Here is a 26,205-nt window from a genome sequence, read left to right on the forward strand (position 1 = left end):
ATTCATTGAGCCACACCAGCCAGGGCTGATAGCTTTATTTTTAACTTTTTGAGCAACTTCCATTCTGTTTTTTATAGTGTCTGCACCAATTTACATTCCCACCAACAGTGCGCAAGAGTTCCCTTTTTTCCACATCCTCCCCAGCACTTGTTATTTTGTTCTTTGGGGGAATAGCCATTCTAACACGTGTGAGTTGCTATTTCCCTGTGGTTGTGATTTGCATTTCCCTGATGATTAGTGATGTTGAGCACCTTTTCATGTACTTGTTGGCCATCTGTATGTCTTCTTTGGAAAATGTCCATTCCGGTCCTCTGTCCATTTTAAATTGGTGCATTTATTTTGGACATTGAGTTGTATGAGTTCTTTATATATTTTATATATTAATTGTTATCAAATATATGATTTGCAAATATCTTCTCCCTTTCACTATTACTGTTTAAAGTAAAATATTGCTATTTTAAATCATTGAAGTTTTAAGTGACTATTTCACTTGAAATTTTCACTGTCTCAGCAGATACTTATTAAATACAGGGTGTATGATATTTCCATATGGTTGTTTTTCCAGGCAGTCTTGACAACCTGCTGGGGTCGGTATCCTGCTCCTCATTTCATAGATGATAGGAAAACATTTTTGCTCAAGCTCTAACAGCAGGTCAGCGGTGTCCTGCGGTGTCCACTGGAATGGGCCTAAATTCGACACCAGGACTCTGCTTCCAATCCCGCCCCTACTACCCTGCCCTGTGTGGCCTTGGGTCCTTCAGTCCCTGCCTTCCTAACAGGCACAGACATTTATTACTGTTAGATGGCAAGTGACGACTGTAATTTTGTCTCTCTCCACCAGTGTCTAGACACAATAGGTGTTCAATAAATATTTGTAGATTTAACTGTGGTAGAAGAAAAGTTATGCCATAAATTTCTAACTACTTGGGCAGAAAAAGTCTGCACGTAAGGTAAAGCAAAAACTGGTCTCCGAGTCTGTGGGGGAGGGGGTGCAAAATAGGGAAGGCTTCCTTCCTCCAAATAGGAGATGGGGAATTTGGAAAGGCAGACTTGGAGAAGCAAAACACCCGCTGATGGCGGGGAGGGGTAGGTGGAGGGCGTTCCGATCGGGGTAAGGGTGAGGACAAAGCGGTGCTGGAGAGGAGTGTGAGGCCTGAGTTGGGGGGAAGAGGTGCTGGCCAGGGGCAAAGAGAAGGCGCCGGCGGGCCAGCCGGAGCAGGGGTGGTGGTGGGGTGCCTGCGGAAGCGTGTCCTGGGGCAGGTGGCGGCGCAAGGGGAAGCGGCTGCCAGGGGAGGGCCGGGCGATCGGCAGGATAGGGTGCGGCGGCCTGAGAAGGGCCGTCGAGGCGCCAAGCTGCCCCAGCCCGGGCGGCGAGGAGGACCGCCCGGGCGGGTCTCGTCCCCGCCCGGCCCCCTGCCCCTCCCCCCCGGGGGCGGGCGGCAGGGGGGGCGTGGCCGGGGCTGGCCGGGGCTGGCCGAGCCTCCTGGTGGCGCCGCGGACCCTGCACTCCGCCAGGCACTGCTGGCTGCAGCGGGAGCGGGACCCGGAGGCGGCGGCGGCGGCGGTAAGTGAGCTAGACGCTGGAGGCGCACCGGGAGTGCGCGCTGACCGGGACCCGCCGGGGGACCGAGATGTCTCCCAGGGCGGCGGGACCTGGAGAAACTCAGGCTCTGCCAGGTGCACCGCGCTCAGCCCGCGCGTCGGCTCTCGGAGCACCGCGCAGCGCCCGCCGCCAGGCGCGCGGGTCCCCCGGGTGGAAGGTGCGCTCCTGGCGCCCGCCCGCCGGAGACGCGCGGAACATATGGTGGGGACTCCGGGGAGCCCGCAGCGAGATAGGAGGAGGGTCTCAGGACCCCCTTCCGTGAAGAGGGATTGGCAGCCTTCGCACCTCTGCCTCGACCTTGGGGCCTGAGTGACAGCTAGGAGGGAGCCCCGGTTCCTCTGGGACCCAAATCAGTCCCTGTCCTACCCTTTTTTACCTAATTTCCCGGCGTGCTCGTCCAGGACATCCCTTAAAAAGAAAGGGCTTGTGGCCGCCCCCCTCTCCCCGGCTTTCCCGATCCACGCAGGTCCACCCTGACCGCCCCCGCCTCACTTAGAGCACATATCCTCGCTTTCCAAGGGACTTTTCCAAGTTGCATCACTGTTTGGCCTGTAGACAGGTACTTGGCTGTCATGTCGGAGTTATTTACACAGGATTTTTAAAAAACTTTGTATATTTACTATGTGTTACTTCCTCACCTCAAGGAAGACGCACCTTTGCAGTGCTGCTCAAAAACGTTGGGAATTCTTTCGGGTTATTGGCTCTCAAGCTTGGCTGCACATCTAGTGAGTTTTTACAGATTCTGAGGTCTAGGCCCCTCTCGAGATCCTGATTCAGGTGGGCTGGGCTGCGGCCTGGGCCGTGGAGTGGATTGTAAAAAGCCAGGTGATTGTAATGCAGGGCCACTGTTGAGAAGCTCTGCTTTGGGGCGGGCTCCCACAGCCACTTTTTAGACTACCAGAGATGAGGGCTAATACAGAAATCGTCTCCAGGCACTGTTCTCAACTCCCTGCCCCTCATTTTTCCTTCAGTTGTGCTCAGGGAAAACAGCCCTGACCAGGCTCTCTTGGCTCTGTAATCCACCTGAATAGCCTGATGGTCGGTTCTTTCCAACCTCAGATTGCAGATGGTTCTTTTTTTTCTGAAGTTCCCTTTGTTTCCACCTCTCTGCTTACAGTAAATATTGCCTGGGCACTTTCTGCCAAGGAGGTGGGAGTGTAGGAATTGAAGCCATGAAGTCCTTGCAAGGTCAAGGTTATCATACAGGGGTGTCTTATTCAGAGAAAACCAAATAATAGTTTGACTTGTCCTATTTGGAAAGGATTTCAGATTAAAAGGAGGAAAAAATACTTCAGGAATCCGTCAGCTTTTGGAGATCCTCTGCCACAAATAATGATTTTGCATAAGTGTGGGGAATTTTCCTTTGAGAGAGAAAGCTGACAAGGTCCATAAGGTTGATGTTGTGTTAATCAGTGTGTATTTGTGGTTAAGCTTTATTCCTGACCTGTGGTAAGCCCAGCGATGTAACGCTGTATACATTTCTTTTTTTAAAGATAGTTTTTTAAAAAAGATTTTATTTATTTATTTTTAAAGGGAGGGGAAGGGTGGGAGAAAGAGGAAGAGAAACCTCAGTGTGTGGTTGCCTCTCTCATGCCCCGTATTGGGGACCTGGCCTGCAAATCAGGCATGTGACTGGGAATCGAACTGGCGACCCTTTGGTTTGTAGCTCATGCTCAGTCCATTGAGCTACACCAGCCCGGGCCCATGTACATTTCTTATTGATAGAATAGTATTTGAGTTCGGGAATTAGTGCTTTCCAGTAGTATGGGACATCTGTAGTGAGACTTGAGCCACTTGTCAAAGGATCTTAAAAAATGATAGGGAAATAGGACTAAGAAAAAATTAAATGTATGCATATATATTTTATATATGTATACACATACATATATATACACACTGAACTTGATCATATGTATTTTATTATGAAAGTGTATTTTCAGTGTCAGTGTCATTGTTACAATCTCCTGGGATCTTGGTTACCTTACTGCTGTACCTAAGTATGGTGTTTGGATTAGATTCCCACCTGGATGTTGCCACCTCGTACAAACCAGTGGGTTTAGTTTTTTCTTGGGTGCTGGCTCTCTATATTGCATTTTTATTAGTAAGTGGGGTGATATATTTTCAACAGAATGCCCTCCAGAAGGGGAGGAACATTTGTGTTCATTTTTAGCTCCTAACATGAGTCAAAAGAACATTCATTTTGAAAAATAAATACTTACGCAGTTTGCCCCATTTAGTTTTTCTCTTTTTTGCACCTTCTAGTACCATGCCCTGCTCCTGTGGCTGTGCCCAGCTGCTGGAAGGGGGCCACTGCAGGACTCCTCTTAGCAATCTTGGCTTGAGAATGGAGGTTATGTGGAGTGCGTGGTCTCACAGGGTGGGCCCTGACCCCAGTCCTCAACCTTAGGGGAACAAGACCATATGGAAAGTGTTTTCCTACTGTTGGATTTTTTTGGACCAGGCCAACAAAATGAAGCCATGTTACAGAATGGCTTATTAACTTACTAATGCTGTCTCCATTTGGGAGGAAAATGTTCCTTTGAGGATGTGCTTGAACTCCCGGTGTCTGAAAAGTTGCATCTGAACAGCAGTAGTTACACTGGGAATGTAATAGTACGTTTTGGAAAAAAACAAAGGAAGGAAGAAAGAGTGATGTAAATATGGACCTAAAAAGAAAAAGGTTTATTGGACCATTTCTCACTTCAGAGTAGTGAATACCTCTCTAATATTCTAAAGAGATTAGAAGAATGTAAGTGAAGAAAAATAAGAAGAAAGCGTTAGTGAGAGGCTTCTTCATTTAGAGAGAGGGGTGCAGCACTCAGGAGAGTGGTCTTTGATTCGTGTTAAGGATAAACTGTCCTATTGGCTTCCTTTTTTCCCTCCAAGTTGGGACAGTTGATTTGTTGTACCAATGGGGTGAGGGGCAGTTCCAAGATCTTTAATGGCCTCCTTAACTCCCTTCCCCCCCAAAACCCATTTATTTAAAGAGATGATACAGACCTTTGTAAAACACAACTGACGTTGTGCTTTTCCATTTTTTTCCTCCTCTGACCCTGGCACCAAAGGGCATTGAAATGACTGAGAGGTCGGCACCACAGGAGAAAAACAAAGTTCAAGGGGATTGAAAATTGAGTAATTTTCCCTGAATGATCAAGTGTTTACTCTATTCTGTCATGTGACATTGCTGTTATCAAGAAACAAGATATGGCATGAAAACTCTGAAAGTTGAAAATGGGGGAAAAAAAGGGATTTGATGAGAATAGCCAAGGTTGACTGGCTTTCACGTAGGGTAAGCTCATTAGAGTTTTCAGTCAAAGGCCCCAGGTCAACCCCACCTTTACCTTCTTTCTTCATGCACTGTCCTCCACCCCCAAACCACTGTCCCTGAAAGAGACAGAGAGAGAGAGAGACAGACAGACAGACAGACAGACAGGGTAGGCTCGCTTCATTTAAAATTCACACCAAGTTTTTGTTGTTTCCGTTCCTTTCCTTTCTTTCTTTTCTTTCCTTCAAATATGTTTATTGCCCTGGCTTGTGTGTTTCAGTGGAGTGAGTGCCAGACTGCAAACCAGAAAAGGTGGCAGGTTCAATTCCCAGTTAGGGCACATGCCTGGGTTGCAGGCCAGGTCCCCAGCTGGGGGAGTGCGAGAGGCTCCCGATCAATGTATCTCTTGCACAGCTGCTGTTTACGTCCCTCTATTCTCCCCTCACTTCCCCGCTCTAGAAAAAGTAAATAAAAGATAAAATAAAGTATTTAAAATATGTTTATTGATTTGAGAGAGAGAAAGAGAGAGAGAGAGAGAAACATCAATTTGTTGCCTCCCATACGCTCCCTGACTGGGACAAGGGATGGAACCCATAACCCAGGTATGTGCCCAGATGGGAAATCAAACCCCCAACCTTTTGGTGTTTGGGACGATGCTGCAACCCACTGAGCCAATCTGGCCGGAGCTGTTTCAATTCTTTATTCACTCATTTAGCAAATTTTTATGAAGTCCCTGCTCCTGGCAAAGCTCTCTATTCCTCCAGGACTTCTTGGTAAACAGGGGACAGTCCCTGACTTCTAGAGCTTGCAGTCAGTTGGGGTACAGTAAGTTGGGAACTCTTAGAATCAAGATGAGCAAAGAGAACTGTGGAGGTAGGCAGCTACTACCTGGTTAGCCTCACCTGGATAGATACCTACTTAATTCACTGGCACAAAAGCTGCACTCCGGTTTAAATTATAATGAACTTTATGAGGTCCTTATGTCAAGTTTTAAATGACTGATTCCAGATACTTTTCTGACAGAGGAGAGGGAAGGGTGCAAGCGCCGACTGTGCAGAGAAGTAGGGAGTGAGGAGAGAGGAGGCCCATTCAGGCAGATGCGTTAACCAAGGTGTGCATGGATGTGTTAACCTGGGGCTGGGAAACCGGTGGAGGATGTGGCTGGATCTAAGTTTGGCAAATGGTAACTGGCAAAATAAACTTAGTTAGCAGTGGCTACCTCTGCAGCAGAGCTGGGAGGGGAGGACAAAGCTCCATGTTAAAGCAGCAGCTGCGGCACTTTTAGAGCAGGTGGCTGGTCTATGTCTATGACTCCATCCAGCATACGGACGATAGTTCTCTATCCTGCTGTGGTCACTTCACATGGTTTTTCCCTTGGGAAGGGGATTTCCAAATAGCTGATTCGCAGGGCTAATAACCTCAGGGTTGTTAGAAGAGTCAAATAAACCATTTGTTTATTGACTGCCTTCTGAGTGCCAGGTAGTATGCTCAGGACCTGTCTTTCGTTCTCTGAATCCCTGTGTTCCTGAGACGCAGGTGGCAGTGGCTTCACTTTACAGATGAGAAAACTGAGGTCCGAAGGGGAACTGGATCTTGTGGAAGCTCACAGCGCAGACAAGAAGTGACAGGGTTGAGTGTTGAGAGTGCTTGGGTCTGTCAATAAAAAGCTAAATTCTTTCCCCTGCTCCTTGTTCCTCTTAAGTTTAAGTAGAGCTGATTAGGAAATCGAATGTTCAGTGCCTCGTTTTTCTAACAGCACAGTCTCCTGGGGTCTGGGCTGACACTGCTTTCCTCTGCTGGAGGGTGTGCAGTGTTAGACTGAAGATCACTGCGGGCTTGTCACTCCAGGGGAAATTTTATGACATCCTACTTTTCTGGTTTTTTGTTTTTGTTTTTGAGTAGAGAGGGTCGAATAGGCTGTTCAGAAAGACTCTGAATGGATCCCAAATCCTAGGTTGGAGAGCCATTATCTCCATATTTCTTTAACCTCTGCAAACCTCTGAATTTCTGTAGGTAATTGGTTGTTGGGTGAGTGATTAAAAACAAAATTCAGTGTTGAACATTGTGGAGCAAAACCCAGCTGTGCATGTTCAATTCCTATTTATGTGGTACTTGAGACAAAAACAACACTTTGCTGCACAATAATTACCTCAAACTCTTAAAATTACAGGTAGGAAGGGCTTAGAGGCTGAATGGAGCTGTAATTAGGAGAGATGAGTTTAAGACAGGGTTACTGAATGCGTGTTCATTACTACGACGGGCTGCAGTCTACGGAGAAGCATCAGCTCCAGGCAACATTTACATGGAATGCTCAGTGGAAGGTCATCATGGAGTTTGGGACTCAGTGGAAGGTCATCATGGAATTAGAGTGTCTGGGATAAATGCACGGGGCGTTAGTCACAAATGAATGTGGACTGTTGCTGCCAGTCTCTTTGTTTATAGGGTGGGATTTATTCCCAGCCACCCAATCACAGGGATCTCTGCTTGCCTTAGGTTGAGTCCATAATGGTACAGGCTGCCACTTTGTAGGTTTTTATTTTAGGCTTATAAAGGTCCTTTATTATTAATAATCTTTCACTGTTGTTTATCTCTTTGCTAGAGGCCAGATGACCAAGATTTTCTAGTTTTGACTTCAGTAATTTTCTTGGTTTTTATGTCTGACTTCCCCTGGCTTTCTATCCTTATATTTTATAGCATTTGTAATGGGCACTCTGTATTTCCTTGAAAATTTATAGTCCATTCAGGGCAGAGGACCTACTGTGACCGTGTCTCCTCCCAGGCGTCCTGTGACCCTGTGGCACAGTGGTGTCGGTGCCATTTTCCAGGTGACGAGCCTAGTGAGGTTCGGAGTCCGAACTAAGTGGGAGTTTGGGAATTTCAGCTCAGAGTTTCAGACCCAAAGAGCTGCCCTCTTCTGATTTTATTACAAAGGAAAGAAAAATGACCCAGTTTTCAAAGTCGCAAGACATTCTAACATATCCTATGGACTGATGGATATCATTGAGCTTCATTGTAGGTGTATTGATAGTTTTTTGGAAAAAAAATTTGATTCTTTACCATTTTTGCCTACGTAATTTTTATTCTCCTTATTAAAAACAGTGACTTACTTGGCATTACACTGCAGCAGCTGAAAAGTTGATTAGCTTCCCTCCTCACCCTAATCAAATATCAAAAACCTGGAAAGTTTACTGAGAGTGGTGATTACAGCGAAAGCTTTAGGAGTTGGAGAAGAACTGATAGAGAAAGAATGAAAGGAGAGATAACAGAGAGAATAGTTTGCAAAGGGACTGAAGGGTGGAGTTTACTAAACTTAAGATTTCTTTTACTTGTGAGTTTCGGGTTTGGGGCTTGAGAACTTTTGTTCTCGTTGTAGCCGGATCAGCTTAGCTCTGTCTGCACTGCCCTGAGTTGCTTGTAAGCTTTTTTGTTTGTTTTTTTTCATGGGGTTAGGGTAGGTGAGAGGAAGTAGAGGAGTGTGTGTGAGGTGGTGGGGGTGGGATTAGAGCTACTGCTTACCTGGGTCTTCCTGTCTGGTCTGCTCGTGGCACGGCCACCTGGCACTACAGGTCTGGTCCCAGCAGTGAGTCCCACTTTCTGGGTGTGAGGCAATGGGTGGGGTACAAAAGAGGGGGTCACAAATCCTCCAGGGCACCTCCAGCCCTGTCTGAGAGCTTTTAACCTAGCAACGCTATGGGGTAGGTATTAACACCCTTATGAACCCATTTTACAGGTGAGGGAAACAGGCCATGAGAAATTGGGTGACTTGTCAAGGTTGTGCAGCTACCAAGAGGTAGGATCCAGGGTTCAAACTTGTCTGGCCCTGAGCTGTGCCGTTTTTCTTAAAGATTAAATTTTTTTCTTATTGATTTTAAAGAGAGAAAACGGAGGGGCGGGAGAGAGAGACAGAGAGCAACAGAGAGAGACAGAGAGAGAGAGACAGACATCCATTTAATATTTATGTATTCACTGGTTGCTTCTTGTATGTGCCCTGACCAGGGATTGAACCCACAACCTTGGGGCACCAGGACGATGCTCTAACCAACTGAGCTACTTGGCTAGGGCTGAGCCATGTTGTTAATGACTTAGATGGCCACTCTAATCCAAGCCCTGATGCCGCATTGTCTCTTCATTAATTCTCTCAATTCACCTGCTCATCCATTTCTTCCTCAAATTATTGGCCGCTTGTCTGTGCCTTTGTCCCAGCAGTTAGAACACCATCAGATCTGTAAACCTAGAAAGAGGACAGGTTTCTCCACGGATCTCTTATGCCTGTGTCTAGAAAAAAAATAGGTGCTCAACAAAGTCTTGTGGAAGGAAGGATGGAAGTCAGCTGACCTTTTGAAACTTGACATCCTTGTATTTCCTCAGTCTCTCTCTGGCAGCCACAGTGATTTCTGAACAGAAACACAGACAAGTGCTAAGAAGGGTGAGAATGTGGGGGGAATATTTCTCAAAAACAGTCAGAGAATTCTTGATAAAAGCATGTTTTCAAAAGTGTATTTCAAGTTCTCATGGCCAGTGTGTTTGTGCTCAAAGTGTTTCTAATGTGAAGGGCATGCCGACCGCCAGCCTGCAGGTTGTTGTGAGTGAAGGAGCCCTTTCAGACCTCCGGGCTCCATCGGGCTCCTCTTGCCCGCAGAGCCCGCAGAGCCCGCAGAGCCCGCAGAGCATGTTTTCTCTGGAGTTAAGGACCAAATATTTCAGGGTTCAAGCGCACTGGCCCTCCGTTTTTCTAGGCCCAGGCGTGGTTTAATGTCGAAATACTTGAGCTGGTAGAAACTGGTAGCTCTCTCTCTTGTTCTCATTCCTTCTTTACACCGTGAGGTAAGAGTTTTGGGGTCTCCCCTACTTGGATTGGAAGCCACATTTGCCCATCACTAGAGTGTAGTGATTTGGTCAGGTCTCTTCTCCATTTCGGGTTTGTTTCCTCATCTGCACAATGGTAAGCACGATGTAGTGCTTACCTCACAGAGTTGTTGGGGCCACATCTCTTTGGTGTAGTATGGAGGCTCACTGGGGACACTTGTCAGTATCTAGAGACATTCTTGGCTGTCATGGCCAAGGTGGTGGCAGCTGCTGGCATCTAGTCGGCAGAGGCCGGGAAAGCTAATGACAGGGCCCGGGACAGCCCCACCACAGATAGTCTAGCTCTGGGTGTCAGTAGTGCCCAGGCTGAGAGCTCCCCGTGGTTGTTTTTAACATCTTTCATCCGGTGGAGCTGTCGGCCAGTGACAAAGAGCGCTCCTTTCTTAAGGAGGATGGGGAGGGGATGGAATTTAACTTATTTTTTCAAAATTTTTTAAAAAAAATGTATTTTAGAGATGGAGAGGAAGGGGGTTGGGAGAGAGAGTTGTTGTTCCACTTACTTATGCGTACGTTCGTTGGTGCTGGTGTGTGTGTGCCCTGATCTGCGCTGGAACCCACCACCTGGGAGTGGTAGGGCGATGTTCTAGCCCACTGAGCACCGCCACGGGGCTGGGGCCGGAATTTAACTTTCTGTTGAAGCATCCAGGTTACCCTACAGGCCCCCCTGCTGTGAGGAAAGAGCTACTTTCCTCTCCACGGAGTTCTCCCTAACTTCATTTGTAACTGCTTGCATCTATTTACATATAAATAATACCTGTAATTTACATCTAAATGACTTATATGCTAAAGAAATCCCCTAACATCTCTGGGTAGGTAATTAAACCTGGCTGGCTCTTAAGGCAGACAGCCGACTGGGGCCCTGGAGGAGAAGCCAGGCTCCTGCAGCCGCCTGCAGCCGCCTGCGGCCTGAGGCTGGGCACAGGCTGAGAGAAGCTTGCTTCTCTTCTACGGAAAAGGACGTGTAATCACGTCGTCCTCCTATCTTATCACGTTGTTCCCAGGACTAAGTACAATAAAGCTGCATATGTGAAGCAAACTCTATACGGGTGAGGGTAGCTCTATGCACATGTGAAAGTGCAGTATGATTCCTAAGAGGTGCTTTTTGAATGTGTTTTTTAGATCAGCCTGTTGTAAGTGGCCACGCACTAAATGCCACTAAAAAAGGATCAGCCGAAGGATATGTGCCGTGGGCAGAGCGGTGAACTAGGCCCAGAAAACACTCCTGCAGCTGAGCGTGACTTGGAAGCAGTGGGTGTAAGCTGGTCATGACCTGCAGTGCATCCTCTGGCTTTTCCCGTTTTTGTGTGTGACCCTGGAAAAGCTCCTTGACCTCCTTGCACCTTAGTTTTCTCACCTGTAGAATGAGGCTAACGGTAACAATACCGCCTACTGAGGGCAGGTGTGGGGGCAGTGCCAGTGTCCTTGAGAAGTACACGGTGCGCATGGGAAGCTCAGCTTCATCAAGGAGTTGCTGTTAGTAAAATAGCATTATTCATCAGTGCTGCTTATAGCATGGATACTTCTTACTCAGATGAGGGAAGGATTGCTTGCTCCTGGCTTAGGAGCTGATAAAGGTTTTTTTTCTGGAGTTCGTGATATCATTTTTTAAAAATAGTGGTTAAAATATACATGCCATAAAGTCAACCAGTTTAACCAGTTTAAGGTGTACAGCTCAGTGGTATCAAATACGTTCACAGCACTGTGCAACCATCACCACTATCTAACTCTAAAACTTTTTCATCCCCCCAAAGGAAACGCTGTACCCTTAAACTGTCATTTCACATTCCTCCTTCTCCCAGACCTTGGCAACCACTAGTCTACTTTCTGTCCCTGTAGAATTGACTGCTCTGGATATTTTATATAAAGTGGACTCGTACAGTATGTGGCCTTTTGTGCCTGGCTTCTTTCACTTAGTATAATGTTTTCCAGATTCATCTCTGTGTTACAGCAAGTATCAGCATCATTCACTTTTACCTGCTGTCTGTGTACAGCAACCCAGGCCTCGGTTTCGTCTGGCCTGCTCTCCCATGTTATGTCCTGTTTTCAAGTTTTAAAGTGTCTTCATTTATTTTTTTTTTTTTGTCCAGCCTCATTGTTTCCACTTTCGCCATCCAGTGACTCAAATGACCCTTGAAATGAATATTGGAATGAAGCTCTCACGCCAGGTTCTCGGTGCTGCTGGGAGTAGGTCTTATGAGGTGTTTTGTTTCTGCTGAAGAGTCAGCAGCAGGATTGCAGGCAGGGGCCCTGGGCTGTGCTTCATTTCCCCAGGACGACATGGCAGGTTTTAAAACAAGTGTCTGGAAAACACCCACCAGGCCCCTTTTATTTCTCTCGGTTTAAAAGCTTTCCACAGTGAGAAGTGGCCCTCAATTAAATCGTTTAATAAAAACCTCCCTCTGTTTTAAAGCGTTCTTGGGGAGTGTTTACATTTAACGCCACTGCAGGCTCCTAAGTGAGGAGCTGTGGAGTGAGTGATCCTTAACCTGTGACTTTAATAAGATCCTTTGCTTTAGATTTCCAGGTGGAGGGCTGGGCCAGATTTGTGGCTTGTCATTGACACAGACAGTCTTGCTTCTATCCTTCCCTCCTCCCCCTGCTCCCCTGCCCCGCCCCCCCCCAGCCACCACAGGTAGAAGATTCAGAGGGGCCTAAAGCCATATGTAAAAATATAAAGCTAGCCTTTTGGAGAGAGACTAGGCTGAAAGAGGTGAAGTTGCTCCTCCCAGCGACCCCTCCCCATTCTGACTTTAGTAATGGAGTGGGAGCTACAGTAAGAAGAGATTAAAGCATTCAGGAAGCGCCTTGGGGCTTTAGAGATTCTGGGTCCTTCTGGAGGGCGAGGCCTGAGCTCTCAGCCAGGATTTGGAAATTTCTTGTGCTAAGGAGGCCAAGGGCCCTGCTAGGTGAGGAGGCTATGCTTTTGCTGTGATTTTGGAGAGGTGAGGAGGCCCCATCAAGAGGAAGCAGGATGTTGGCAGCTCGATAGGGCTTACTGGAGGACACTTCAGGGTTCACTGTGGAAAAGCAGCGTGTCTTGAAATAAAGGATGCTCCAGCATTGCCTTCCTTCGTGCCGCTTCCTGGGGATCCTCATTGCATGGCTGAGGGTGGGAGGCGGGGAAGGAAGCCCAGAGTCACTGGCAAGCTTGGGATTCAGAGAGGCTGCAGGGCCAGGCTGTTAGAGGGCCCCAGCCCTGGCTCCCTGAAGGGGTAGCAGTTACCCGGGGCATGTCCTCTCGTGTTGTGGGCTAACGTGTCTAAGGTGGTTAGAACAACGTCTACATGAGAAGGTGTGTATGTGTGTCTTATTATTCTGACACTTCCCTTTTGTGAATTCCCAGCTAGAATCATTAGAAATGCTCATTGTTTTCAGAGCTGATTTACCTCCATACCCCATAGGCTTGGGAAAGGGTGATATCACTGGACCCTTAAAAAATACAACATGCAGTTGGAGAAATCATGCTTGATGAATCTGTTAATGTTCTCTGAGGGAGAAAATAAATGGAGAAGAAGGGCGAACCAGTGGATATAATTAATTTAAATTTCCAAAACACCTTTGCAAAGACATCATGCCAAACGTCATCAAATGTTGAGTGTCCCACAATGTTCTGAGTGGAGGCCAGTGTAAGAAGGAATATGGCCCTAACCTATCTTCTGAATTGTCTCAAAAGTTCTTTGTGTTTCAAAAACAACTTCTAGTTCCTAACTGTCTTTTAAGTAAGCAGTACATTTGTAGAAGGAAGTACATTGTAGTATCAATAAATATAAGAGTCAGATCGTTTACATGCTAAGATGCTGAATTTCATTCCTTTGGTGATTGGACCCAGGACAATAAGTAAATGAATGAGTGAAATGAATGGAAGCTTTGTCAACACAGACCCCTCTCCCCCAACAGGACTTAGGAAGCTTGTAGCTTTGCTACAGTAAAAAGACACATGTAGGAGTTATTTGCCTGTGTAATTTTAATTTTGCTCAGCTCCCTGTGGGCCTGGCAGGGGGTCTCATGTGTAGGAGTGCTCTCTACCTGTTTCAACAGTGCACGAATTATGACCACTTTAACACGAGCATGACTGTCATTGCATGTCTACTCTGTGCCAAGCAAAGTTTTTTTTTGTTTTTGTTTTTGTTTTTTGGTGCCAGGCAAACTTACCTTTATATATGTTCTTATGATGTTTGTTTTAGCCTTTACTGCATAATAATGCTGGGTAAAAAATAGTCCCAGAACCCATTGCCTAACAACCACAAACATTGATTTTCCCACTTGCTCATGTGTTGGTTGTGCATGCTTTGGTGTACTTGGGCTGGGCTAGGCTGAACACCATGTTTCTGATTTGCTTCAAGTCTATTCCCCATGCACTTATTCTGGGGCCCCGGCCGAAGGGGCAGCAGTCACCAAGGGCATGCTCACATCGTGGCAGAGCACATCAGTATAACAGGGCAAAGCCTCTTAAGGCTTTGGCTTATAACCACTATGCTGTCACTTCTGCAGACATTTCATTGTCCAACAGAAATCACGTGGCCAACCTCAACATCAGTGAGGTGGGGAAGTATACTGGGGCCATTCCAGCGGGAGGTATTGGAAAGTGACATGGCAAAGAAGGAGGGCATATAACTGCACTATAATGGAGTGAGGCCCTGGGAACGGTGCTTTATTCTACCACAGTCGCAGAGAATGAATGAGAGGAAAGAGGGGAGTGTGGGCCAAATCAACCTTTTGGGAGCTTGCAGTGCCTAGGCATCTGGGTGAAGAATCATACACATTTTGCCCAGGGACCAGCCTAGACCTCAGAAGGACTGTAAATTAGCCTGGCACGCCCTGACTCTTGGCTGGATGAACGTCCCTTCATGCTCATTCACTGTGATGGGGGTCCTGGAAGTTCCTTTTGTTGGTGGGAGGAGCAGAGTGATGGGCTGGGTTTCTTCTGGTTAGCAGCTGCGACCTGACATGCTGCCCAGTGTGGTAGCAGGACAACGATAGGCAGAGAAAGAAAGAGGACCAAGAGGGCCAAAGTATCCAGGGAGACCAGGGGCTTGGCTTACCCTTTGCTTGGTCACCTCCTAGCATAGGTCTTCAGGAAGTCAATCTAAATCCCACTTGTAATAGTGACAATTTGTCATGAGGGCCATCATGTGTCCTGTTCCTGTCTCTATAAGGACCCTTAGTTTTCAGAGCTCTCCTATTATATCTGAAGAAACGGCCTTGGGGAGTTAGGTGACTTCTCTTCAGCTACCTGTCTCAGATCCAAACTAGGCCATCCAGTTCCCAGAGTAGGTCTTGTGCTCACACCTTTGAGTCCCAGCCCGGGCAGTCGTGGCTGCACACATCACAGTACATCCTGGCCTGTGATGACGGAGCATCTTTTCCTGAAGGAGCCAGGTGGGCCTTGGGCCACAGCAAGATCCCTCAAGAGGAGCAGAATGGGACTTTTTTCAATGTGTCCTTTTGTTAGTGAAGAGCTACTAGACTCTGAGGAAGAAAAGGTTCTGACTATTAAGTGCAAATGCACCAAGAATAGATGGAGACTAAAATCCTCTGAAGCCGAGAGTGTGGGGAGACGGACACTCTCACACATGCTGTGGGTGGGATTATACATCCAGCAGAGTTCTTACTGGAGAGCAGTTTGGCAGTGGGGATAGTTCACCTACAGGTAAATAAAACTCAGTTAAAAGTGATTTAAAATAGCAAGGGCATTTATAATCTCATGTAAACTAGAAGTCCGAAGTTAGGGCGGTTTGGGGGTTAATTAATGGAAGACCAGATGCATTTCCTTTTAGTCCTCAAGCTTGTCTCATGGTTCCAACGTGGCTGTAGCTTCTCCAACCTGTATCTTCATCCACAGCGATGTCCAGAGGCAGTAAAAGAGGCCCCAGAGAAACCCTTGCTAGGAGTCCTCTGCAGAACTTTCATGCCTTTTAGGCAAAAACGGGTCCCATACCCACACCTAAACCAGTGACTGGAGTGGGGAGATCGGCTTCTGTAGCTTGCTTAGATCAATCTTGGGCCTAGATAGGGGCCCAGCCTTCCCTGAAGCACATGGGCCCTGGGAGGAGGGGACAGTCTTGGCGCTTTGCTGGCCAGGGGGAAAGTGGCAATGGCAATAGGTAGCCACTGGTGTCGGTCACAGCATTATCTCTCAAAATTAAGACTACACCTAACTCAGCCCTCCCGTAGTCAGGAAGTTATCTTATGAATATACCTGTACAAGTGTGCTGGCACACATACAAAGGTGTTTATTGCAGCATTATAATAGCAAAATACTGGAAATAACCTAAATATGTCCCAACATGGAGTGGTTAAGTATTAAATTGTAATCATATTATGGAATTGGGCAAATATGTAAGTACTAATAAAGAAAAATTTTATTTTTAAGTATATTTTATTGGTTATGCTATTACAGTTGTCCATTTTTTTCTCCTTTTTATTCCCCTCCACCCTGCATGGCCCCTCCCACCAGCATTCCTCTCTCCTTGGATCATGTCCATGGGTTGTACATACAAGTTCTTCCGCTTCTCTGTTTCCTATACGATTCTTAACCTCCCCCTGTCTATTTGTACCTACTATTTATGCTTCTTATTCCCTGTACCTTTCCCCCCATTCTCCCCCAACACTGTCCCCACTGATAACCCTCCATGTGATCTCCATTTCTGTGATTCTGTTCATGTTCTATTTGTTTGCTTAGTTTGTTTTTGTTTTTAGGTTCAGTTATTGATAGTTGAGAGTCTGTTGTCATTTTACTGTTCGTAGTTTTTGATCTTCAATTTCTTAGATAAGTCCTTTTAACATTTCATATAATAAGGACTTGGTGATGATGAACTCCTTTAACTTGACCTTATCTGGGAAGCACTTTATCTGCCCCCCCATTCTAAAGGATAGCTTTGCTGGATAGAGTCATCTTGGATGGAAGTCCTTGCTTTTCATGACTTGGAATACTTCTTTCCAGCTCCTTCTTGTCTGTAAGATTTCTTTTGAGAAATCAGCTGATGGTCTTATGGGAACTCCTTTGTAGGTAACTGTTTCCTTTCCTCTTGCTGCTTTTAAGATTCTCTCCTTATCTTTAATCTTAGGTATTTAATTATAGTGTGCTTCCTTGGGTCCAACTTCTTTGGGACTCTCTGGGCTTCCTGGACTTCCTGGAAGTCTATTTCCTTTTGCCAGATTGGGGAAGTTCTCCTTCGTTGTTTTTTTAAATAAGTTTTCAATTTCTTGCTCTTCCTCTTCTCCTTCTGGTACCCCTATGATTTGGATGTTGGAACATTTAAAGTTGTCCTGGAGGTTCCTAAGCCTCTCCTTATTTTTTTTTTAATTCTTGTTTCTTTATTCTGTTCTGGTTGAATGTTTATTTCTTCCTTCTGTTCCAAATTGTTGATTTGAGTCTCAGTTTCCTTCCCTTCACTGTTGGTTCCCTGTATATTTCCTTTATTTCACTTTTCATAGCCTTCACTTTTCCCACTATTTTGTGACCATATTCAACCATTTCTGTGAGCATCCTGATTACCAGTGTTTTGAACTCTGCATCTGATAGGTTGGCTATCTCTTCATTGCTTAGTTCTATTTTTGGAGTTTTGGTCTGTTCTTTCATTTATGCCATAGTTCTTTGTCTTGACGCACCTATTATATTGTAAGGGGTGGAGCTTTACGTGTTCACCAGGGCGGGGCAACCCATGTGGCTGCGTTGTGGTGCTATATGTGGAAGAGGGGTCAGAGAGAGAAAAACGCTGCTTGCTTGGCTCTTGCCCCATTTTCAGGCACTTCCCCAGCTGCCCACAAGCAAATTGGGCCCTTCTGGTGGGGGACCCAGGACACTGTGGGTCTTTCCAGCAAACTTTCCTGTGAGGCTAGGAGTTTCTCCCACTGCTGTAATCCCCACAGATTTTCACAGCCAGAAGTTTTGAGGGTTTTTTAAAAAAGATTTTATTTTTTATTTTTAGAGGGGGAAAGGGAAGGAGAAAGAGAGGGAGAGAAACATCAACGTGTGGTTGCCTTTCACGTGTCCCCTACTGGGGGCCTGGCCCGCAGGCAGGCATGTGCCCTGACTTGGGAATTGAACCAGCGACCCTTTGCTTCACAGGCCCATGCTCAATCAACTGAGCTACACCAGCCAGGGCTTGAGGGCTTCTTTAACCATGCCGGAACCCTGGGTTGTGTGGTCTGTCTTGCTCTCTAGTTGTTCCTCCCAGTTCATCTGCATGCAAATGTGGGACCACCCAGTCTGCCAGCTGCTGCCTTGCCCTGCGTCCTTCTGCCCTGGCTGCCCATCTCTACCCCTCCTACCAGTCTGGATAAATGTTTCTTCTTTATCTCCTTGGTTGTCAGACTTCCATACAGTTCAATTTTCTGGCAGATCTGGTTGGTTTTTTTGTTTTTAAATTTGTTGTTGTCCTTCTTTTGGTTGTGTGAGGAGGCAAAGTGTATCTACCTGTGCCTCCATCTTGGTGGGAAGTCCTGATAAAGAAAAAATTTTAAAATATACTATAAAGTGCTCTTTCTTCTCTTTCTCTTTGTTTTGAGTGCACACCTTTATTACATGAGATAAGATTAGAAAGGGGAGGATTAGCTTGTCTTTCTGGGCCTTGGTTTTCCTTAGATAGAATCCCAGCTCCTTGCCCTCTACCATATAACCACCTGCATGGCCACACTGGCCTGGTATTAGAGCAACACATGCAAGAAGCTTGCCTGCTGGAACTGCTCCTCTAGAAGACTGCTGATTGTGGCATTCTTTTTGCCTTTTCTCATATATCTTCTGAATTTTCTTTGGTCATTTTTTTGTTTAAAATCTCTTCCTCCTCAGGAGCTGCTTGGTCCCCTTCTTGTGGCCCAGGGGCAGTGCCTAGTGGGACTCATACCACTGCCAGTACGGGGTGCTGTCAGTGAACACAATGCAGTTTTTACTCAGGGCTTGATGTGGGCCAGTTTGTTGTTGGGTGCATTGTTGACAGCATCAATAATCCTTGTGTCGTGTAAACAACACTCTGAGCCCCAGGAGAAGTTGTCCACGTCCAGCTTCAAGGCTCGGTACTTCTTGTTGCTTCCTTGCGTGTGGACTGTGTCGCTGCGGCGTGGGCCAGTCTCAGTGTTGGCAGCAGGGCGTTCTGCCTCATATTTTCACATTCTCTTGCCCCTGGTCTTGTGACGCTTGTGTCAGTTGCCCCCAGAAATGCCCATGGCTTGGAGCTGGCTAGAAAGAGGTACTATTAAGTTTTTTTTTAAGCAAAGTACAAAGTATATATTCTGAGACCTCATTTTTATTTAAAAATATTTTATTTCTTGATCGCAAATATAAATTTCTGGAAGATGTCCCAAGAAATGGGGTTGTTTGGGCTGTTGGGATTGGTGATTTGGTTGGGAGGGACGTTTTCTTTTTCACTTTGTGCCCTTTTTGACTGTTGGAATTTTATACAAATCATGGAATGTGTTACTGTTATAGTAAAGCACAAACAATAGGTATTTTCTCAGTGGTGCATAGGCTTAAGGAGAGGAAACCTGGCCCTCTGTGTGCACTATCAGAAGCATGGTTGTGAGGGGTGGGTGTGCCGTTTGGCTGTGTGATATCAGCTGGAAGGGAAGTTGTGGAAGCAAAAAAGTCCAGGAGTGAAATAAGGTCGTTTTTTATCTCCTGTGGTACGCGGCACAGTGTCTTACCCATAACACAGTCAAATGTACATTTGAAGAGTGAATGGCTGTTTCAATCAAGATCCAAAACCTGCTTTATGAAATATCAAAACCCAACCAAGCAGCTCAAGTCAGCAAGAAAGTAGATTCTGCTGGTAAAATTCTGCTGGTTTGTTTGTAGATAAAATATGGCTGCTGTTTCCTACTTTTTCCTTGAGCCCCCAGAACCTACTTCATGGCTAAGAATCAATGCAGTATGCAACTTTCTCTGCATCACCCATCTCATACTGAAGGCTACTGTGCCAAGTTCTGGATAATAAAGCTGAACAAGGTTTTTACAACTAAGGGTAAGAGCAAAGACAGGAACCCCATATCGTGTTAGCTGTGTTTGTTTTTGTGGCTTCAGTGGAGAGTTATCTAGAAGTCCTAAAGTTTGTTAAGGATGGAATGAGCAGTTATTTCTTTAAGCAGAATAAGGTTCTTTGATACCTGGGCTAATCAGAAAATTGCTCTTAATTATGTTGTTCTTATAATAGAGAAAAACCACAGTTAATAGTAGTGAGTAGGGATTTTTTATCTGATTTTTGGCCAGCGATGGTAGACAAGAATGAATGTGCCTATTGGTGAAATTAAAGAGTTATATGTAGTAGCATTCTCAAGCATAATTCCTTTCCACAGAGAAAAGCAAAGGCAAATGAGTAGTAAAAAAGCCTTTTCATTAGAGAGGGTGGGAGGAAAGGGGAGTAGGGTGCTACCCTCATGTTGTGCTGATATTCTTCGTAATTCCTTTGCTTGAGGCTTCTCTCTTTCTGGGTTTGAGTCTTGTAAATCAAAGAATGTTGTGACTGACATTTCCAATGAGTTGCTTTTAACTTTTATACCCTTGGGTTTTAGCATTTAGTTCTTCTGTAATGGCTACCGGATGCCCACTCTGTTCAGACAATGATGATATCATTGAGCTATGGTAAGACCATTTCCTTTGGAACAAAATGAAAAGCTTTTTGTGCTCACAATTGGAGGAAAATATAAAATTTTAGTAGGCCCCCTCCGCTACAGGTTGAAAAGAGTCCATGTTTGAACACCATCCGCTTTGCAGCTCAGCTGTGCTGTGGAAAGGTTCCAGCAGGTTTTTGAAATACAAAAAGCAAATATGGCTTTTCACTGTGTGTTTTTAAAATGGGCCCTTAGAAATATTTGAAAGAAGAGTAATGGATCATTGTTATGTTCTAGTGTGATTTAAACTATGAGAGAGAGAGGGAGAGAGAGAGAGAGAGAGAGAGAGAGAGAGAGAGAGAGGAAGAAGGAGACTGGGTTCCCTTGACATGATCCATGATCCTAGCACACATCCTTCTCTGGTTTAGACAGTCTGTCCTGTGTCTGTAAAGTGTGAGATTACATATTATAATTTCAAACAAATTCTGTATCTATGTCATAAAATATGATAAGAATTAATAATAACACTAATACTGTATAGCACTCAACAGTACCTGGCACTGTTTTAAGCACTTAATGTCTACTCACTCACTGAGTCCTTACAATAACCCTGTTATTTTCCAAATTTACAGTTGAGGAAACTGAGGCACAGGGAGATTAGGTAACTTGCCCAGGGTGATATAACTAGTCAGTGGTGGGTCTGTGTTCAAGTCAAGACAGTCTGTCTTTCCTTAGTTGAAAGCAAATTAAAATTTAATTGAAGCAAAAATTTATGAGGCATGAGTCATTTTTAAATGTACAAGTTAATCTTCTAAATTGGAGACTATTCTATCAGTATATATAGTATGTAATTTTACTGAAGTAATCTCATATAATCTGAATTCCTTGCTTCATGACCAACATGTTAAATTACAGAGCAAGGATATATTTTAAAAATTATTTTAGATGTAGATCTGAAATACATTAAAGGGCAGTAAATTTAGCTAGTCAACATAAAAAACTTTTAACAGAGAGTTTCTTGTCTCTTCTCTTTCCTTAGGGAAGAAAGATGAGCTCTTTCAGTTCCCAAATGACTCCTCAATTTAAAATGAATTATTCCACCAGAATACAATATTCTTTCTCCTCTTTCAGAAAAAGCAGCTGCTGCTGTCAGAAGCTGAAGTCATTTTTCTCTTGGATAGTGCGTGATTAATCCTGATGTGTGATTCCTGCCAGTTTCCTTTCTTTGAAACCTCAGCAGCAACAAAACTAGCAATTCACCTTTGTCCTTGAAATAAGCACCGTGGTTGGTGTTCTGCACAGACTTCTGACTGCCTAGGTCACAAGCCTGCGCTTCTGGCCTTGAGTGATAGGTAAGATCAGGGACCAGGAGAGATGGTATCAAAGTGATTAAGCGTAAAGCTTAGAGCACTGCCTGGCACCCAGAAGCCGGCTCCCTGCCACCCCACTATTGTTACGTTTTGTGCTTTCGCCTGGTGCTGGGCACTGTGCTCACACTTTACATGCATTGCCTAATTTCATTCTCACCACATTTCCATCAAGTGGGCGATGCTTTTGTTTCTCTCTCCATTTAGAGATGTAGAAACGTAAGCTTAGAGAGGTTAAGACATTTGCCCAAGGCCATCAGCTAAGCTAGTAAGTAGTTACAGCTATTGTGTAAACCCAGTTTTTTTTTTTTTAAATAGAAAGGTGCAGGAATCATAAGTGTACAGAATCAGAAGTTTTTTTGTGCTTCCTCCCAGTTATATTGGTCAGCAAAGATAACCCCCATCTTGTTTCTATGACTGCAGGTGAATTTTGACTGTCCTTGAGCCTCATTAAAAATAGAATCATATTCATGTAGTGCATACCCTTTTGTGTCTGAATTTCATCCATGGATTTGCATGTAGCAATAATTTGTTCTTCTTCATTGCTAAATATATGCCACATTTCTCATTGTATATTTTGTTGTATACCTTGATAATTGATTAACTACTGTTGACGGATTTTTGTTTGTAGTTCTTGGCTGGGGTACATTCTTGCATATGCATGTAGATTCTTTGGGTATGTGTCTCAGAGCAGAATTGCTAGATTTTCATATGTGTGGATTGGTGGTCATCACTGTGAAATGGTTTTCCAAAGTGGTTGTGCCAGTTTACACTCTCACCTAGCAGTGCGTGAGTTCTTGTGGCTCCAGTGACAACATTTGGTACTGCATGTCATTGTCATTTAGCTGCTCTGGTGAGTGTGTAGTGGAATTATGTTGTACCAAACTCGGTTTGACTCGATTGGTGCTTATTGTAAAACATTTGGAAAGCACAGGAAAGTGGAAGATGAAAATTAGAAACTGTTTTCAGTTCTGTGATTAAGTCATCTGCCACATAATGTTTCAGTCAACAATGGACCACATACACCATGGTGGTCTCATAAGATTATAATCGAGCTGAAAAATTCCTATTACCTAGTGACATTGTGGCTGTGATAAAGCTGTAGTGCAGTGCGTTACTTGTCCATTGTGATGCCGGTGTAAGCAAATCTGCTGCCCAGCCAGTTGTATAAAAGTAGAGCACATGCACTTATGTGTAGGACATAATAGTTGGTAATGATAGTGACCATGTTACCTTTTGTATTATGTATTTACATATTATGTATTTACTATACTTGTTGTCATTATTTAGAGTATACTCTTTCTATTTATGTATTTGCTATATTTGTTGTCATTATTTAGAGTAGATTCTTTCTAGTTATAAAAATGGGTTGGCTGTAAACAATGTTTCATATTATGTCAGCAGCACCCTCATACACAGATCTCATGGTAATTGCATCTCTTGATAGTAGCGTTTCTTGTGTGTTTGATTTAATCTCATGTTCTTTTGCACAGAGAGCTGTACAGGCTTGTAGCCTAGGAGCAACAGGCTGCACCAGATAGTCTAGGTATGCATTAGGTTGTACCATCTAGGTTTAAGTGCACACTATGATGTTCAGATGACGATGAAATCTCCTACTGATGCTTTTTTGGGGAACGTATCCCCATTATGAAGCGGCACGTGACTGTAGAGCTGTTAATATTTGGGTGTATTTGCTTTTTTTCCCATAGCAAGTATGTGTGAACATGCATGCTAAATACAAAATTAGAGTTATTTCATCCAAGATGAAGGGAGGTATTTTAAAGGGGATATTTTGGGTGCCCATATAATGACATAGGAAAACAATGAATGGAATGCCCAGGAATAGTCTTAGTGATATTATGTGTGTGCATTGGATTGCTGTTTTCCTATTATATTTGGAGGAAGAAGAAAAGGGGAAAGGAAGCCAGCATTTACTGTGCACCCACCATGCTCCGGGCACTGCGGTGCGTGGTGGTGGTGGCGTGTCCTTGCAGAGTAGACCTCAGCGCTGTGTTCAAGTGTAACCTACAGGGCAGCCACGTAATGTACAGCGTGTTGGAAAAGTAAGTCTCTTTCATACCTAGTAACTGAGCATGTTGGAAAACTGGGCTCGTATCATAGTGCGAATTGAGTTTAATTAAACTGGGGGCTGTTTGCCCAGTTGCTAACGTACACATACCCCATTGTTTTAACCCACTTGAGCATTAACACACAGAGAATGACACTTTGAATAGAAAATACTTCATTACTTGGTACGTAGGCTTCATATTTTAAACAATTGTCCTGTTTCCTTCAAGTGCATTCAGTCCAACTGCTTGTTGTTCAACACTGATTCCAATCTGAGAATTCTAAGCATGGTCTTTATTTTAATACTTTGCATTATTGGCCAAATCTTCATGTTTCCTCTTTAGAGCAGAGGGTATGGGATCTTTCTTTTGAGGACTGTGGACTCTGGGTAAAGTTTTCTCTTGTGAGTAGATGTTAATTGTGTGTGTGTGTGTGTGTGAATTACTTTTAAGAATAATGAATATTCAATCTAATGGCTTTTAAAAATAGAAACCAGAATTCATAAAAACCTTATTCAGTAAATGCAACTTAAGTAAAAACAATAGCTTAATTATAGAACATGTTGGGCAATTAGATATTTCATATTAGTTCATTTTTTTCTGATTTCTGAAGTTTAAGTAGTAAAATAAATATTTTACTAAAATATTTACTAAAGTAAATATTTAGCTTTTAAGTTAAAATTTCAATAGGGACACATTTCCTAGACACTGAATAAAATTTACCATTTTTACTGATTTTATTTGTTGTGCGGAGATATCTTCAGAGGCTCTAGGTATCTAAGCCTCCTTGTTCCTCCACGAAGTAGTGGTGGGAATTGCTGGGCTTCTGGTTCTCACTGCTGCTTTTTATGGTTCTTCGTGTCAGCTTCTGTGACCGATACTTCGTTTGCTTCCACAGCAGCTCATGCTTCTGTGTTATTGCTCCTACTTCGCTGTGGGTTAGGAATTGTAATTTCCAACTGGGTAGGCCGTGGGTAAGAAGAGAAGGAAGAGGAAAGGTGATGTTGAGTTGCGTCATGTGCTGGGTGCTGGGTTCGAAACAGCCTGCTGCCTGAGAAGGAAGCTGTGGGCTCCCAGCATCACCGTTTTACATGTTCAGTGGCCATTTCAGCTTCCATTTATTTTTTCTTTTCTATTATAATAATAACTTGTTTGTAGCCAAACTGAAGCACTATAGAGATGTGTGATTTCAATCGAGAGCACTGTCTCTCCCACCTCCTGTTCTTGTCTATCACTCAAGGCCAGAAGCACAGCCTCTTTTACCTGGACAAGGGCCAGTGACTTAAACTCTAGTAAATGAAAGGTAAGTGTTATGTGTGAGCTTAGGGGAACGTTCCAGGGACTTACTTGTGTGGACGACGTACCTCTTTTGCTTCTCCTCTGTCCTCCTTCCCACTGCTTAGAACGTGGATACAATGGCTGGAATCCAGCAGCTGTCTTGGATCATGAGAGAACTGTGAAGATGGAAGCCATACTGTCAGTAAGTAGAGCCAGAGGAGGAACCTGGATCCCTATGGCTGTGGAGCCGTGATCCCAGCCCCAGACTGCTCACCTCTACACTTCTTTCTTGGTGTTTAAGCCAGTCATTTTGTGTTTTCCAACATATGCAGCTGGACTTAACCTAACTGATACCCTTGCTGTGTCTCCCATACCATCTTGAAGGTGACTTGTACCTAGTAGGTGCTTGGTGAGTGTTTGACAAGTTCAGTGCCCAGTGGCATTGAAGTAGGGAGTTTAAAGCTCCAGCTGTTCTGACCTCTGTCCTTCCTGCCTTAGATTAAATTTCTCACAGGGACCTTTTGTTTTTCCTATCACTGCCAGGAAGGTATTTCCCAGTCTTTTGTGCAGGGCTGTAGGGCCACAGGCTCAAATATTTTGACAAGACAAGTGGGCAGTGGGCCTGTGAGATTCCATGCATGCATGTATCATTTCCAAGAAGAATCTAAGGGCTGAGCACTTTTTCCGAATCTTCTCAAGGAACTGGTGGTGGTTCGTATGATGTCAGAAAAAGCCACTATGGAATCTTTTGCTTTCATGTGGAGGCTGTACTTTCCACAGCACCTGCCAGCTACTTGATGTCAGGGAAGTCTTTGGAAAGAGACTGTGAAGGAGCCCGGATTGCCAGCTATTGACAGGGGTCTGCCTGCTCAGTGGCAACCTCGGAGGTGGTCTTGGCCGGACCAGCCTGCCCCTGACTCACACTGAGCCCTGTGGGCCAGGCTGACACGCCCCTCCGTGAGGCCCAGGGCTACATGCTGGTTTCCTGGAAGCATTTAGGCTAAGATTCTGTCGCTAAGAAGATGTTATTGTTTTTGCAAGTATGGACTAATGGGAGTGTGTTTAAAACTCTTTCTCCCTCCAGAGTAAAGCTCTTTTCAAAGAAATATAGTGTTAAGAAAGAACCATCCCAAATAAAAAGCAAAACCTGGGAGGTGAATTAACTCTTTACTGATGCCAAGCAGTTTATTTCAAAATAGGTTTCATTGGCTACAG

General features: G+C 44.7%; 1 protein-coding gene across 1 annotated transcript in view; it reads left to right on the forward strand.

Annotated features, from left to right (window-relative positions):
* The first annotated feature begins 1,509 nt into the window (after window positions 1-1,509).
* CGNL1 (cingulin like 1) overlaps window positions 1,510-26,205 on the forward strand; it is a 152,910-nt gene continuing 128,214 nt past the window's right edge. The window contains exon 1 of the mRNA XM_028505605.2: window positions 1,510-1,564. The gene's annotated coding sequence lies outside the window, so the exon portion shown is untranslated. The remainder of the gene's footprint in view (window positions 1,565-26,205) is intronic.

Source organism: Phyllostomus discolor, chromosome 1, assembly GCF_004126475.2.
Source record: "Phyllostomus discolor isolate MPI-MPIP mPhyDis1 chromosome 1, mPhyDis1.pri.v3, whole genome shotgun sequence".
Lineage (NCBI taxonomy): Eukaryota > Metazoa > Chordata > Mammalia > Chiroptera > Phyllostomidae > Phyllostomus > Phyllostomus discolor.